This window comes from Dermacentor albipictus, chromosome 5 (genome assembly GCF_038994185.2).
Source record: "Dermacentor albipictus isolate Rhodes 1998 colony chromosome 5, USDA_Dalb.pri_finalv2, whole genome shotgun sequence".
NCBI classification, from domain to species: Eukaryota; Metazoa; Arthropoda; class Arachnida; order Ixodida; family Ixodidae; genus Dermacentor; species Dermacentor albipictus.
The window spans coordinates 113,136,934-113,152,530 of NC_091825.1; the positions used below are offsets into that span (position 1 = coordinate 113,136,934).

Sequence of the window (15,597 nt, forward strand, 5' to 3'; positions counted from 1 at the left end):
TTAGCACATGCGGTGGACTGAGATAAAATCTGCATGCAAAATCAATGCAAGTCATGTGGCCAAACAAGTTTTTATTAAGGAAGAAAAATGATGAAGTCGCTCAGGTGGTTGCATGGCGCCTAAGGTATTACACGCACGTACAAGCACGCATTCATCGCCTGCGACTTTGAGCATCGAGTCTATTGACAGTCTCGCAAAAAAAAAAAATATATATATATATATATATATATATATATATATATATATATATATATATATATATATATATATATATATAGTTGTTGCAATCTGCATGCAACATGCGTGTGATATTCCGGCACGCCATCACCGTTTGCGCACGTGGTGCATTGAGATGCATCGAGTCCGCACAAAGGATGGGTGCAAGTCAGGTGACCGAAACGCGTTCCAGGGAAAGGTGAAATAAAGCGAAGTCGCTTCGGCGAGCTCGTCCGAAAGTGGTTGATGCATGGCGCCCGAGATAGTGCATGCATGTACAAGTAAGCATTGGTCACCCTCGGAAACCGTTAGTTCCAACTTTGCAGTCGCCCCACACTTCCCGCCTTGTTCCGTTCCTTTCGACTCGAACGCTACACGAGCGGTAACCCTTTTTTTTTTTCAGTTTTTTTTCCTTCTTTTTCTAGGCTTTTCTTTTTATTGCTCGGGGGCACACGACGACCTTTGCTTACATGTACTTCCAGATTTCTTCTGACTCCACTTTTTTCTTTCTTTTTCTTTTTTGCTTTCTTTTTGTCACACATCTGCGCGGGCGTGCGGGCGGTCCCCCTCGGTGAGCACTGATCAGGCTTCACGGCGTGACGCAGATGCCCAGCGGCAATGCGGCTTCGCCGTGAGCGGCACAGGCTGGTTCTCGCTCCAAGCGCGCCGCGCGTGTGACCTCCGGGAGCACTTAGCGCGCCGAAACGTCGATAGGTCTGCGCCGCAAGGACATCGAAATGCCCGCAAGACAGAAAGAAAAACTTCGGCCCAGTAGTGACGGTCCTGATAGAGTTATGAGCTTATCGCCCGCTGGAGACGCGATCGCAGTGAGCGATTATAGAGGATAGGGGGGAGACCTTAAGGCACAAAGAAAGTGCCAGCGCGTGTGTTTTTTTTGTTGTATTTTTTTATGCCTGTTTTACGCACGAAGTTGATCCACTTATAGGCTTCAGAGCGGTTTAACGTCGCATTGCCTGCCTGTGCGCTGCTGTTGTGCCTGTGGGTCCATGGTTGCGTGGTACCCTCCGTATTCCACGTGTGTGTGTGTGCGTGTGTGTCTCCTGTATCCCGGCTACACGGCTGCCAGCGCTGCTTACTCGTTCCCCGCCCCCCCGCCCCCTCACTTCTCCTCCGTAGCTCGCGACTTTTTTTCCGATCCTCTGGAGCGATATCCGTGCGACTGCTGATGATAAGCCACTTGGAGTCACGAAGTGGGCGTTCCAGCTTTGGTCGATCGAGAGATCGCGAACCAACCAAACGCGGTCCCCGTTGACTGCCACCGCTTTCTTTTCGCGAGAACGCGCCGGCTTTTGAAGCGCAGCAGTCGAAGGTCTTCCCCTCGAATCGGCTTTGCTCTCTGGGAAAGACGACCTGGCGGATGTTGACGATCTTCGAAAGCCAACTTCGACACGTGTTTGCCGGTTTATCGCACCAGTGACATCGCCGATGACATCTTCCCCCCCCCCCCCCCCCCCCCCGCTGAATGGTGGTGTTCCTTGAATCTTATATTCCAACTTGCGGCTTCTGTGTGAAATGTCGTCGCTTACGCCTTTAACGAGGAGATAAGATTTCGTTCTATCTTCTTTCTCGTTCTTTCTTCCTTCTTTGTTAAAGTTGCCAAGCTGGTTAAGATTTATAGGCAGCGGGACAAACAATCAAACGAGACACTACGTGCCTCTGAAGAAATGCTTCTTTTGACAACGTTTAGCAATATGCATTCATTGAGTTGGCTTTGCCCGTGACAGTGAAACGGCACTCAACAAAAGTGCATTTCCCGCGATCCGACATACACGTCTAACACATTCAGTGGGATGACTCACTGGCGCAGTGTCGAAATGGTTGACTGTCATTTCTAGTCATTGATTGATTGACTGATTGATTGACTGATTGATTGATTGATTGATTGATTGATTGATTGATTGATTGATTGATTGATTGATTGATTGACAGAGAGCGTTGTAAAGAAGCACTACCTTCAAAATCAGGTAGACTGAGTTGCTGAAAGGATGAACTAAAGTTCCGCCCCCTTTTGCCCATTGTTTCTTCAAGCTGCAGCTTCCTGGACGAAACTGTCCGCCTCACCTCCTCCTCTTTCCCTCACTCGCCAGGGACGCCAGGGACGTTTTAAGCTTGCGAGTAACGAATACTTGAGCAGCTGGTCGGGCATACAGGTGGACGTCTGATTCGACATGCTCGAGAAAAGCCGAAAATGCAAGAGCACCGTGCACTTCCGGCCACGAAACTCGCGCGTGTTCCGGTAGCTAGGTTTTCAAAGCTCGGTCGCTCTGCCCAGCCTCTTCCCTATGGGTGGCAACATCCACTGCGTTCTTTCATGCACACATTCGTTTCTGCCTCCACAGTGTCCCGAACAATTAACACATTCAGAGGGGCTGCCGGAAAGAAAGGCGCCCGACTTAAAGGGTGCCTGCCACTTGTATCAGGCCTTTTCTGAAGCATTTAGGGCAAATTCAATTCGCTTGTCGACGATGAGCAACCGCTGTAACTCCGTGATATCGTTCCCGAAACGTCCTGTATCCGTGGACGCTTCTTTTACCCCCCCCCCCCTTCCCCTTAACCCTTTTCCCCAGCACAGGGTAGCCAGCCGGTCTGAGAACTGGCTAAGCTCCCTGTCTTTCCGTTTATTTCTCCTCCTCCTCCTCCTTCTCCTCCTCCTGCTCCTCCTCCTTTACAGATGAGCCTAGCTACCCTGTAGGGCTATAGCACAAGTGAATGAACCTTCCGCGCGGAAGAAAGATGAGGAAAAAGAAAAAGAAAACGACACAGGAAAGCCAGCCAATGCACGCATTCCTCAGATATCGTTGATGTCACCACTGGCGAAGCCTTCATTTGCACAGTGCGGATGCCTCGTTAAGTCACTATGTTTCGTATTAAGAGTCTTTACTTTTTGCGATTCCGTGCCGTTCCTGCGAAGCTACCGCTAAGAGCCTGAAAATTTTCATCTGCGGTATCCTCAAGTCAGCTCACGGCGTGGAACAAAATCAAGAGAGAGCATCTCTACTCTCATCGGGAGCAGCAACATTTTGACCTGAATAAGGAGTAGTGTTGCGTAACATTTGCGCTCGTTGCCAAAGCAGTAGAGAGTCCAGGAAGGCTGGTGCGGCTTCTCGTCTAGACGGCTTACGTAACTGTTGCCAGCGCACTGAAGTTCTTTTTTTTTCAAGATCGCTATCGCCGTTTTTATATCGTTTTGCCAAAATACTGTGAAACCAACCGTACCTAGTTATGCAAGGATAAAGAAGAATAGCGCGGAAAATAAACTGATGTTTACAAGGACGACTGAATGCGTCTCTCGAAAGAAAAGGCATCGATCTTATCGAGGTCTTTCTGCTCGCATTGTGCGTGCGTGTTAACACGTTCTCGAGTTTGTGTTAAATGCCGAAAGGCCGTAAGTATACAGGCGCCTGCAGATTGGGACCTTGCGTAAATTGGCGCGGCGTTCTGGACATAATTGCCGCTGCAGCGTGCGTGCTTTCCTTCGGTATCATTATATATGACAAAGCTGCATAATGCCTCGTCGAAATATTACAGTCGTTCGGACGTATACCAAAGACAAAAGGAAAGGAAATATGAAATCAGTGCGCAAGCTTTCGAAATTGCCAGGATATGAGATGTATGAAGAAACGCATAAGAAAGAAAGAAAGAAAGAAAGAAAGAAAGAAAGAAAGAAAGAAAGAAAGAAAGAAAGAACGAACGAAAGAAAGAAAGAAAGGAAGAAAGAAAGAAAGAAAGACGACAGAGGGAATTCGCGGTGGTTTGACGGCTATGGCGTTGAGCTGCTAAGCTCGCGGTCAAAGGTTCGCTTCCCGCCGGCGACTGCCGCATTTATGTTGGGGCAAAATGCAAAAACGCTCGTTTACGATAGGCTTTGGGTGGTGCACGTTAAAGCACCCCAGGTGGTGTAACCCGGAGTCCTCCCCTCCACCACACCCCACCCCTACGGCGTGCCTCATGATAAATCGCAGTTTTGGCACGTGAAAACCTCAGAATGCAATTTAATTTTTTTTTAAATGAAGGAGTAATAAAAAAAGAAGTTTGGTAGCTGAGACACGTTTTCGTGCTTACTCTTTTCTTAGCTTGTCGCACCCTCTAAAAAATAACGCAATGACAGGTATCTGGCCATTTGTGACGTCGTGAAAGTTCCGAGTTTTGCGTGCATATGTGAAAGTGCGAAAATCGAAGTGTGGGCGAATTATAACGTGAATCGTACTACGAGTCTTCACAGCTTCACAATATCTCACCACCAGCTCTCCTGGGCCCCGCAAACGTCTCCCGGCAGTTCGGTGTATAAGTCTGCGCCGGAACGCCAACGCTACAGTACGCCTCTGCCATTATAAGGTGGTGTACTGCATCACCAAGTATATCGACGAGCAAGAGTCGCATTTCGCGAGCCTTCAATGGACATAATACTATATGCACATCAGTTCTTTCCGATTCCGGGAGCTGCGGCTGTCGTAAATGTCGCTTGGTGTGCATGCGGGAGACAGGTGCAGGGGGAGGAAATTCAAGGCGCCGTACATCGGGCACCCGGCATTCCTTTGTGCGTCTTTCTTTCTTCCTTCCTTTCTTTCTTTCTTTCTTTGTGCAATGATACAGACACTCTAGGCGCATTTCCGTGGTCGCACTCGCGCTGATGTTCCCTACAGAGTCGAGGTGCAGAAACATTAGAGAGTTTTAGTATTGGGGACGCAAGGCGTTGGGGCCCCAAGCGCTTGGGTGCGTTTGCGTTTGCGTACGCAAGCAGAAACGTGTTATAGGTTAGCGGCCCCAAACGCAAACCGCAATGAGGTCGCATGCGCTCGCAGCACCACCAACGTCTGATCGTTGCTGCGTTATCATGTTATAAAATATGAAATGAAGCATATAAAGTGAAGTACATTAAACTCTTTTTATTAGAAGCAGTTAATATAGAGGTTTACAGCGTCCGGGAATCGGGTAAACGCAGGCTGGGGCGTTGGGGCGGAGCCACGAACTAGAGCGGCCTGCATGGTGCTGCCACCTGGTGGCGCAAAGCTCAAACAGACAAAAACAGCTAATATTGCAGTAACCAAGTGTATTTTACTTTGCTGGGGGTATAAAGTTTTGGCAGCAGCACAATTAAGCCAGTGCCGATAATTTACACCAGCAGCGAAGTAGAACAGACTTGGTTACAGCAATATTAGCTGCTTTTGTCGATTTGAGCTTTGCGCCGCCAGGTGGATGCACCAAGCAGGGCGCTCTCGTTTATGGCTCCGCCCCAACACCCCAACTGCGTTTATCCGAATAACCTCTCTAATACACATAAAAACGACGTCTGTCGACACTTGGCGAAAGATTTATTAGATTATCTACCCGCTAGCTACTCGTAAGTTCTCCTACACCGCAAGAGTCACGTGGGTAACGTGACCTCTTAGGGGCAGCGATGTTTTCGGCCGCTCCAACAACCCAAGGACGCAAGTAGACGTAGCGGTCTGCGCATGCGCAGTAACGTCGCCCCTAGTTCTTGCGTACGCAAGCCGCTTGCGTCCCCAACACTAAAACTCCCTATTGCGGCCACGCGTCGCATGCTGCGAGTGCGAGTGGCAGCGTGCGTGGCTGAGCAGAGGATGGTGGCTCGATCTCGCGCGCGCAAGGGAGTAAGGAGAACAGGAAGCGCGCCGTCTTCGGTCGCGCGCAAGGAAGAAAGGGGTCGGCGTTCTACTCCGACGGCGGCTGAGCGCGGCGACGCGTGCCCTATCTTTAAAGCGGTTTGCGGTGGGTACAGAGTCTAGGCACGGCCGAGGGCTGATAGCTTCGTGCGCGCTCTGTTCTCGCCGCTTATTTCGCGTTGAAGCGAGAGGAAGCGCGAAGGTCAATTCGCCCGCTGCTTGGCTCTTCGAAACATCGTCAGGTTCGCACAATCAATCAATCAATCAATCAATCAATCAATCAATCAATCAATCAATCAATCAATCAATCAATCAATCAATCAATCAATCGTGAGTGTAGCGGCACCATAGCTAATCTTTATGTATTTTATTTTAGTTTTCGTTGCGTCACCCGTCATCAACCTCGTAAGCTACGCGTGTTTTAACGACTTTCCCGATGTCAGCGGACTCGAAAAGACGCTTGCAAGCGCACACCCTCTACTACTGTGCACGTGAACTCTCTCTCCTTTTGCATTATTTGCTTCAATTTCTCATCCCCTTCTTTCCCGTGCAGGGCAGCCAACCGGACGTCCGTATTATTAAACCTCCTTGTCTTACCTTGCTTTCTGCCTCTACGATTCATTTGAATTCTTTCATTTCAACGGAAGTTACATTTCAATATGCACAAACGTTTAGGTCTATATTCCTCGAAGGCACCGTGCACGCACGGCTTATTCGCGGTCTGCACATAGACCGCATAACATCGTGAAACTGACCACCATTGCGCACACGCACATAAAAAAGAGAAGCCGATGTTTAACTGGGCCTATAGACGGGTCCCCCCTTCCCCCCCCAGCACCCAGAGCTCTCAATTAAAATGGCCGGTAAGCTTGCTAGCTCGCTTCACTGCACGCGAAGCGAGTTCTTTTTTTTCACCCGGGCCCAACCCGCTCCGTCACGGCCAGTCGTCGATCCGCCCCGCAAGAACGAGACCGTCCGATACTGCGGCACCCGCGACGCCGGCAGCGAGCTCGTGTAGCCGCCGCGCTATACCCACACACTGCGGTACCTGTGTTCGCGAACACGCGATGGCTGCAGGGCGCGGTTTTTTTACCGCGGCGCAAGATGGAAGACGCCGCGGTATCCCGGGCGCGGGAGCGGGCGCGCGCGTAGTCTGTGTTGTCCCCCACGTCTCTTCGAAAGGCCCAAAGCGAGCGCCTCGTGCGCGTTCCAATTATCTCGGCCCAGAGCGCTCGACGCAAGACACAGTCCGTCTAAAACAGGCGCCGGAGAGCAAGTAGCGTATAGAAACGGTCCGCGGGCGCACTTTTTTCCTCGAGCTGGGCCCGTTTGAAACGAGTCACTGGAAGAGAGCGTGGTCGTCGACGTCGTATTTGCAGTTTCCTCCGACTTCGTAGCGGTGGCATGACTGGATCTGTCGCGTTTTCTTTCTTTTCTTTTTTTTTTTCGCGCCGAGTGGATTCGTAAACAAGCCCGCTTACCGGCGGCTTGTCTTCTGGCGTGATGTTAAAAAAAAAAAAAACAGAGAGAATGAAAAGAAACAGCACTGCGATTAACAAGACCTTTAGTCAATTGGACTGTTGTCTTGGACGGTGCGCGGTCACAAGTGACGCACCCGCTGCGTTGTTGGCTCAGTGGTGGTAAGTTCTGTTGCTGAACTCCTCATAGGTCGCGGGTTCGAGTTCAGGCCACGCCATTGCAATGGCAGCGGAATGTGAAAACACTTGTGCACCGCACTATGAGCGATCGTTAAGGAACCTCAGGTGCTCTATAGTCCGTTCTCGGGGACGGCGGAAGTTCGTAATTGCGTCGGAATGCCAGCTTAGGTTCGCCTTTGAATACTCTTCTGATTATGGGGCCCCTTCCGTACGACCATGCATGTTACGAACAGCGTTTGATATCCAGTGCTATGTTTATGAGATGATCCCTTCAAAATCTTTCTACAGTTATCCGGTACGCGATGGCGACATTTGCACTATGTCTATTATGATCGTAGGTGTGGCACTTATGAAGTCTGTGCTGATAAAACTCATGTCGAACGTGTGCGGCATCACGCTTAATATAACCGGTTCGCAGCTGCGTCTGTGAAATGGCGTTCTGGTCACCGTGACTTCTATAGAAACACGTATACACCCAAGCATAGGAATAAAGAAAATGTTCCTTCATCACTGAAGGTTTGGGAGTGCGAAATGGAATTCCTACGCGTGGCTCCTGCCCCTTACACTACATTTGTGTTTAAAAAACAACAGCAGCAAAAATGTGCGGTGTCGTTATACAGCAAGAAAGCCAGGCTGGACCCACACGCATAAATAAATCTGAACAGCGGCATGTAGCGTTATCTGTCCTGGTGTTTTTATACCACGTAGTGTTCGATCACCAAGACCTGGGTAAAGCAACGGCTTTATTACGATTATTTTCCTTTTCCCACTCTATCAGTGCTATTATGTAAATGACGTGAACAGGCGTGAAAAACTTGTTTTTCTGTATCATGTAATATAAAATTAAAGCAGATGAGACGCATGTCTTAATTAACCGTTGGAAGAATACGTGTCGTACATACTGCACGTGGGAATCTGTTACAAAGGTAACGCAAATAATTTTTGTAAACTAATACGTGGCAAAGTGGTTTAAATTTCAGATATGAAGTTCTTCCTTACTGCCATTGTTTATAAATCCTGTTATTTTGCAAGTAATGCGGTAGTACAATAAAAAAATTATACACCAACTCAAAAAAATGGGTTGGATCGCATACGGCAGACATTGTCAGCTCCTGACTGGAAGCTTACCATTATCATTGAAAAGAAAGGTGTACAATCAGTGCATTTTACCGGTGCTGACATATGCGGCAGAGGCTTGGAGACTGACAAAGAAGCTTGAGACCAAGTTAAGGACCGCGCAAAGAGCAAAGATGGAACGAAGAATGCTAGGCATAACCTTGAGAGACAGAAAGAGAGCGGTTTGGATCAGAGAGCAAACGTTTATAGCCGCTATTCTAATTGACATCAAGGGAAAAAATGGAGCTGGGCAGGTCATGTAATGCGCAGATTTGATAACCCTTTTACTATTAGGGTTACAGAATGGGTGCCAAGAGAAAGGAAACGCAGTCGAGGACGGCAGAAGTCTAGGTGGAACAATGAAATTGGGAAATTCGCAGGCGCTAGTTGTTATCGGTTGGCGCAGGACAGAGGTAATTGGAGATCGCTGGGAGAGGCCTTCGTCCTGCAGTGGACATAAAATAGGCTGCTGCTGCTGCTGCTGCTGCTGCTGCTGCTGATGATGATGATGATGATGATATTAAAAACGCTTTCGTCTGGCCACGTCGTTTATACCCCGAGCTCCCGTTATATTTCAGCGCTAGAAAATTATTGAACAAAGGATGTGCCCTTTGAGTGGCGCTAGCAGGGCTGCGAAACACACCGGCAAGCACGTACGCAGTCCCGATCAACCTGCAAAGCTACCTTGAAGTCTTCGTCACGCAAAACCATTTCACGTAAGAGTACTGCCCAGTCCTGAAGGGGCAAAGTGAGGGTTACGTATGTAGAAGCTGCGCAACAGCAGCGAAGCGTCGACAACACACGCAGTATGCGACGTTGCAAGGCTACCTTGCACTGAAACCAGAATTGTCACTCTTTTGGGTTCCAGCACGGCACCATCTACGTCACGTGGTCTCTCATTCCTGTTCTCTACTCTTCTGCACGCCGTTCTGTTGGACACAAAACCTAGGGCACTGAGCGCGTGAGAACAGCTGAGTCCACTTATTGAATGGGAACAAATTACGGGTGTTGATCAGTTTGCTTAGAGTGGTGGTAATGACGTTCATGTTTTACCTTTTAGAACAGGCAGGCGCAAGTGCTGAACCCCAGCAGGTAAAGGATGGACGGATGCAAGGATGGATGATTATCAGCAGCACCTTTAAAACGGCGTATAACAACAGATGGCAGCAAGCTCGTTATCTTCACCTTTCTTTGGTGCTTGTTGTCGGCCCTTGGGACCCATGGTTCGGACTAACGAACCATTGAATTTGATAAGAAATTTATTTCCCTATAAGAACTTGCGTATTTTCATTCCGCATGTTCCATGCCCATAAGCCACCAGTACTCCAGCCGTCTTTTAATATTCCCCACCGCAGATTCTACTTCTTCGCTCCCGAGTGCAATCTGCTGAAGTTGTTACCACCTTACGGACCATGCACGAACGCGAGCTGAAAGAAGTATTCCTGACGTTTTTTGCGCGAGAGGCCTCAATCCGGCAGTGCAATTTGCATCGTGCTCGAACCTATTTAATGTGTGTGATGTTATTGTGTGTATGTGCACGTGTGTGGTTTCCTTTATTTACTTCGAAATCTCTCCTTCACGCATCGTGCACATTTGTGGCAGAATGTCACACCTTGTGTACTGCTAAGCTATATATTTATTCGTCACCTCACAGGATCCAAGCATCGGAGCACCGTGTGAGGGGGTGGATTACAAAGAGATCTTCCCGTTGTGATCAAACGTGTTCATTATCATATGTACAATGATCGAACAGTGGTCGAACGAGGAATGTCGTTGGAACCAACGTTTCGACAGGATTGTCTTTTTCGGGGCAGCGACATCAAGACTCTTGTTGTTGAGACTTTGGCTCCGTCGACGTTCCGTGTTCGACCACTGTTTGATCGGTTCAAGCCTCCCATTTTCTTGTGACTGCCTGTCGTCTTTGGATCACCTATGTATGTATAAGTATCGTATGATAGTATCGTGCAATATTATAGCATCGTATAATAGCTGCCCGGACAGCGCTTGCTTGCATGCAAGTGCCAAGAGGGACTCCAGTTACGCATCCAAGCACGAGAAACATTTATGGGAAGATGAAGATCTCAAGCGATCAATTCCGTGGTCGAGGATCAGCAACGGCTGATTGCGAGGGCGCAGGACGCAGCCCGAGCTCTAGGCATTCTGGAATGAGGACACCTCTCCAAAGCTTCGCATATGTGATAAACACGTTTATTCTCCCTCTCTCCGTGGTCGAGAAAACGGATGTATACCCGGCTGGTGCCAACGTTTTCGACAATAGGTTGAGTTCAGAGCCCGAGGCATCCTTCGTTCGACCGACGTTGATTCCCTTGCGCGTGGAACGTGAAAACCCTTCCACAAGACCTGGCAATTAAAAACTACACACTTGCCACTTCGGATGGCAAGTTCGAACTCACTCTCCCTGGAAGTTATCGCTTGTGTTAGTGGGGATGGTGTGTTATATTTTATGATGTACGCGACTGTACGATTATTTCCCGCACAGTGTTATGGAACTTTGAAGACGTGAAATAACTTCATATTTTATCGCAATTGACGCGGGCATCCTGACACCTGCGAGGTGCGCTCCACACGTCTGTGTCGCCACATCTCCAGCCTGTATATTCATCTATGGCAAAAAAGAAATTATTTTCTGTTTTCGTCATCTTCGTCTTGACGGGGACCACTGACGAAATATATACTACATTATCGGTGCATTCAAAAAGGTTGCAGAATTCAAGTCAGCGGTAACTAGATAATTTTTGATAAAGTGGTGACCTGCTTCTCTAATGAGCATTTTCAGACCTCCGTGGTACTGAAATAAATTTGCCGACGACTTACATATGGTAGCTGAGGAGCGTTTTGTTGTCTCCAATGGTCTGTATATAGTCACTCGATTTTGCTCGACTTAATGGCACTTTCCAGTCGATAAGTGAGAGTAACATTCGAAGCAGTTATCGCACAATTTCCCAGCGATTTTCGCATCCGCTAGCCATCTTGAGATCCCACCTAAAGCCTGCGAGTTCACAAAAGCGATAATAACGGCTCTTAGAACTAAGTGCAGACGAGTCACCTTAATCAGAAGAAAAAAAGTGAGCGTAGCAAAATGGCATCGGGAATAAGACAATAATGCTGTGTTCTGCTTGAAGGGAAATTCAGGAGGCGTTATCTCCGAGGTTGGGCAGTGTAAATCGTCGCATTCGGAAGTGCATTTTTATCGCAAAGATCGCTTACCATTACGCCTCCGATATGCTATATTACTCCTCTCTTGCAGACCAGCGACAATACAGGGATAAATAACGAATAGACACAGACGATACGCTGCACCTTCCATTAAGGCGAGTCTCCCCACTGCAATCAATGTGATAATCTAACGAAGCCTCCTGGCAGTATACAGTTGTTGCCACGTTATCAAAGGCTGATAAATCTGGCTTTACATGCACTTTCAGAGTGTCCTGCTACTCGCAAGTCAACGATAACATTTGAAAAAAAAAAAAACGAAACCATCGCACTGTCATAACCCGTATCGCATGACAAATCGCCGCTGTGAAACCTCCACCTCCGATTATCAAGGCGCGTCATCGCAGGAGGTAACGTTATCCGCATTACTGGAAACACATTGACATGTATACATTCATGTCTTACTTAAAATCATTACCTCACACAGAAGAGAGAGAGATACCGTGAAAATTGAAGCGGCGGAGTGTTATTCTTTCTTGCCTCCGACTCTGCACTGAGCGTCTGGAGAACGAGTCAGTGCTAATAGGAATACGTACGGATGATCTTCACCTAATGAATGTTGCTGGTTATCAGATAGTAATAATTACGCGAATTTGTTAACTCCTGTTAGGATTACACAAGACGACGGTGAAGGCGTTTTCAAAGCCGATTCTGTAGAACGTCAAAGTTAGTGCAGACGAGTCCCTATTATATGTAAAAGTCCCAAGGAAGACAAGATAATCCTTCCGTTTCCACCGTGCGTAAGATAACCAACTTAACAGATGACTTTGAGAAGAATTGCGTTAGACGTATAGAGGCGACCACTTGAAATAATGTCCTGCAGAATCCAATTTGGCATGGCTCTCGATGGCCAAGTACCTACCCCATGGGACGGCGCAGGAACGAGAACACCCTTTCTAGTTGTTAAAGCTACGAGGCACCTCACGCCCAAGGCATCGTATATCAAAGACACGGCGTGTTATATCGGCGGCGTGTTACCGGAGGCCAATCGATCAAGGCATAATCAATTTCCCGCACGGGTGAGGCACGTTCCGACGCTGCTGATACCAGTATTCTGCTATTCTAGTCTCCACCCGTTAACGGCCGTTCTGGTTTTAACTTGGCTGCCGCGTTTGTATATCCGTAATCGCCGAGCGTTCCCGTTAACTCTGCCCGTCCGGCCGCCTGCGTACAAAAATAACTGTCCAGTTCAGATCACGCATTTGCCGGGACCGACCTCTGCTCACCGCATAACTGTCAAGTACATCTGCGGTTACGCGAACACGTGGTGGACAGAAAAAGTTTCAAGACACGCGACCGTAGAAAGAAGGTGTGTCGATGTTATTCTTCAATGCGGCGCGTTAAGTGCGCGCCAATGCGAGAAACGATGGTGAGGAGTTGACGTAAAGCGAACTCACCGCGGCTGTCTTCGAAGAACAGTTGTTCTCAAACGCGTTCTCCAGTGGGAACCTGCTGGCTACGACGGCGTCGGCCTATTCCAGTCAGTGCAGAGTTGGGCTCCGAGCCCCTTGTCACCGAAACGGCAATCCGAAATCCGTGAACGCCTGATAGCACTGTCTCACAGGTCTGACACCGCAGTTGCTTCTCGGCTGCACCACCAAGGTGCGCGGTTGGAAAACAAAAAAACAAAAAGAGGTAAACGGCGATGGTAGCACCGGTGTCTTACGTCCCGGGTTTCCGGAGGTATCAAAACTGTGGTCTCCGGTACGGCACCAACGCCGAGAACCAGGAATGGTAGAAAAAAAAAAGAAAAAGAAAAAGGAATTTTCAGGCAAAGTGCACAGAACGTCGAAGCGATCCAAGCACCGTTGTCCGCACCACGCTTACAGATGAGGCGTCGTCGGCGGTGTCCTGCGCACAGCAACCACAACAACAACACCCGCGCAGCCTCGGAAAGTGACAGTGGTCTCTTCGTTGTCGACGTCCCCCGGTGGCACCGCGATGGTCATCCGGCGGCAACGATGACGGCGAGAGAAGTCCGCGTGCGCGGCGCGAAGAAAAGAAAAAACACTCCGCAGAGAGTGAGGTGGTCGCTCACCGTGCGCGTAATCCACGTGCTCGGCGCGATGTGGTGCGCGCCCGAGTGTTTCCCGCCGGCACTTAGAAGAGGAGGAGAGAGACCCGTGGTGGTGAAGAGAGAGAGAGAGAGAGGAGGAGGAGGAGGGGCAGTGCGAAGGGGTGTGCGTAGGCAGGCGAGAGGTGTAGCGGCGGCTCTGTCGCGGTGGCGGTCGCTCTCCCGCCGCGCATGCACCAGGAGACGGCCTTGTCGAGGACGAACGCTTCGACCGTCGAGGTCCCAACCGGTCTGCACGGCGGACGCCGGTCGAGTGCTCCTCCCGCAAGCGTCGCGCGCCGCCATCTTGGGCTGGGTCACGTGGCGCTCCCCGCAGCCTTCTGGTCGGTCGCCGACGACGCCGCCAAGAGAGAAAGGAGGAGGTCCTCCTAGCATGGCTGCGGTCCTCTACGGCAGCTAGCTAGCCAGCCACGGCCACCAGGACTGAAGGAGGGAGGGAGGGAGTGACGCTCGTCATCGTCACAGGCGCCTCCGTTGTCCCTCGGACGAACGGGAAGAACCGAGATGCAGCGGACCTCTCGAGCGCTGTGAGGGGAAGCCGATGCGCGCCCGCAGGCGACGGAGCTTCGGGCGGCGGTTGTGCGGGTTGTCTTGGAAATTGGCGCGGCGTATGGTGCTGTGTTGGTGGTGGGTGCCAACGGGACCCCCACCCCAATCACTCCTTAAGCTTTGCAGGCTTGGTGCGCTACCCCACCGCAACCCGGAAGGAGACGGCGGCGAGGATCCAGAGAAAATGTGTCGCGCAGGCCTTTTGTAACGAGTCTTCCCGGTTACTTTGTTTGCTTGCAAACTGGGCGCCCGCGGGACGGGCGCTTTTGTAATCTTTCTGTGTCTCCTTTGTACACTCCACCGTCCCGCTGGACCTGCAGTGTGCCCCTCGTCAGCACCGGCGCTTCGCCGCGGATAAGTTGCTCGCTTGCTTTACTGGCTTCCTTTTTTTTTCTCTCTCTCTCCTTGAGAGCTCCTAATTGCCGAGGTGAAGAGGACGGGAGAGCTCCAAAGCGGAGTGACATCTATGCTCGCCCAGTGGTACATGGAAAAACGAAAGGACGCTACAACCCTCTTCGAACCAGGGACGCCTTCCGGGGACAACTTCCCGAGAACGTGCCTTTCTTTGGCTGCGCTTGCTACTACGTTTGTGTTCGGTTTGCCTTAGGCATCAATGGAACCGCGCTTTGTGGCGCGCTCGTTGTAAGCGTAGGCTACCCGTTTTCGAACAATGCTCACGGCGTATAGGAGGAAATGATCAGCCTTCGCTGTTGTCATCGTGTCCACCTACGGCGCCCGCCTTTTCTTGGGTTTCTGTCCCAAGCCGTGGAAACGTGCAAGGGAATTCGCTTTGCGTAGCACCCTTCTTTTCCCCTGTTTCTTTCATTCCCTTTTCTTCTTTCTTTCTTTCATGCGGATCCTCGGAGATCCCGGCACCCACGATTGTTGTTGCATGCGTGGATCGCCGTCTCTTCAATTGACAACTGAAAACGGATTCGGGTTGTGTGGTTTATTCGGAGGTGAAAGTGCAACCACCTTCTCCCGCCAAAACGCAGGCTTGTTTGTGGTCCGCGGGCGGTGTGTCGGCTCTGCGGCCAAGCGATCCTCAGGAGACGCGTCTTCAAATGCACCTGCGGCATCGGCGTGTCCGTTTGATGTCCACGTC

At 49.9% G+C, this 15,597-nt stretch overlaps 2 protein-coding genes across 4 annotated transcripts in view; one reads left to right on the top strand and one right to left on the bottom strand.

The window, feature by feature from the left end:
* The window catches only part of LOC135897047 (transcription factor GATA-3-like), a 241,240-nt gene extending 227,103 nt beyond the window's left edge, over positions 1-14,137 (bottom strand). The window contains exon 1 of one of the 3 annotated variants that reach the window (XM_065425612.1): positions 13,267-14,137. The gene's annotated coding sequence lies outside the window, so the exon portion shown is untranslated. The remainder of the gene's footprint in view (positions 1-13,266) is intronic. The other 2 variants (XM_065425616.1, XM_065425614.2) reach the window with 2 other exon arrangements.
* The window catches only part of LOC135897048 (uncharacterized), a 493,987-nt gene that overhangs the window by 385,145 nt on the left and 93,245 nt on the right, over positions 1-15,597 (top strand). The window lies entirely within an intron of this gene.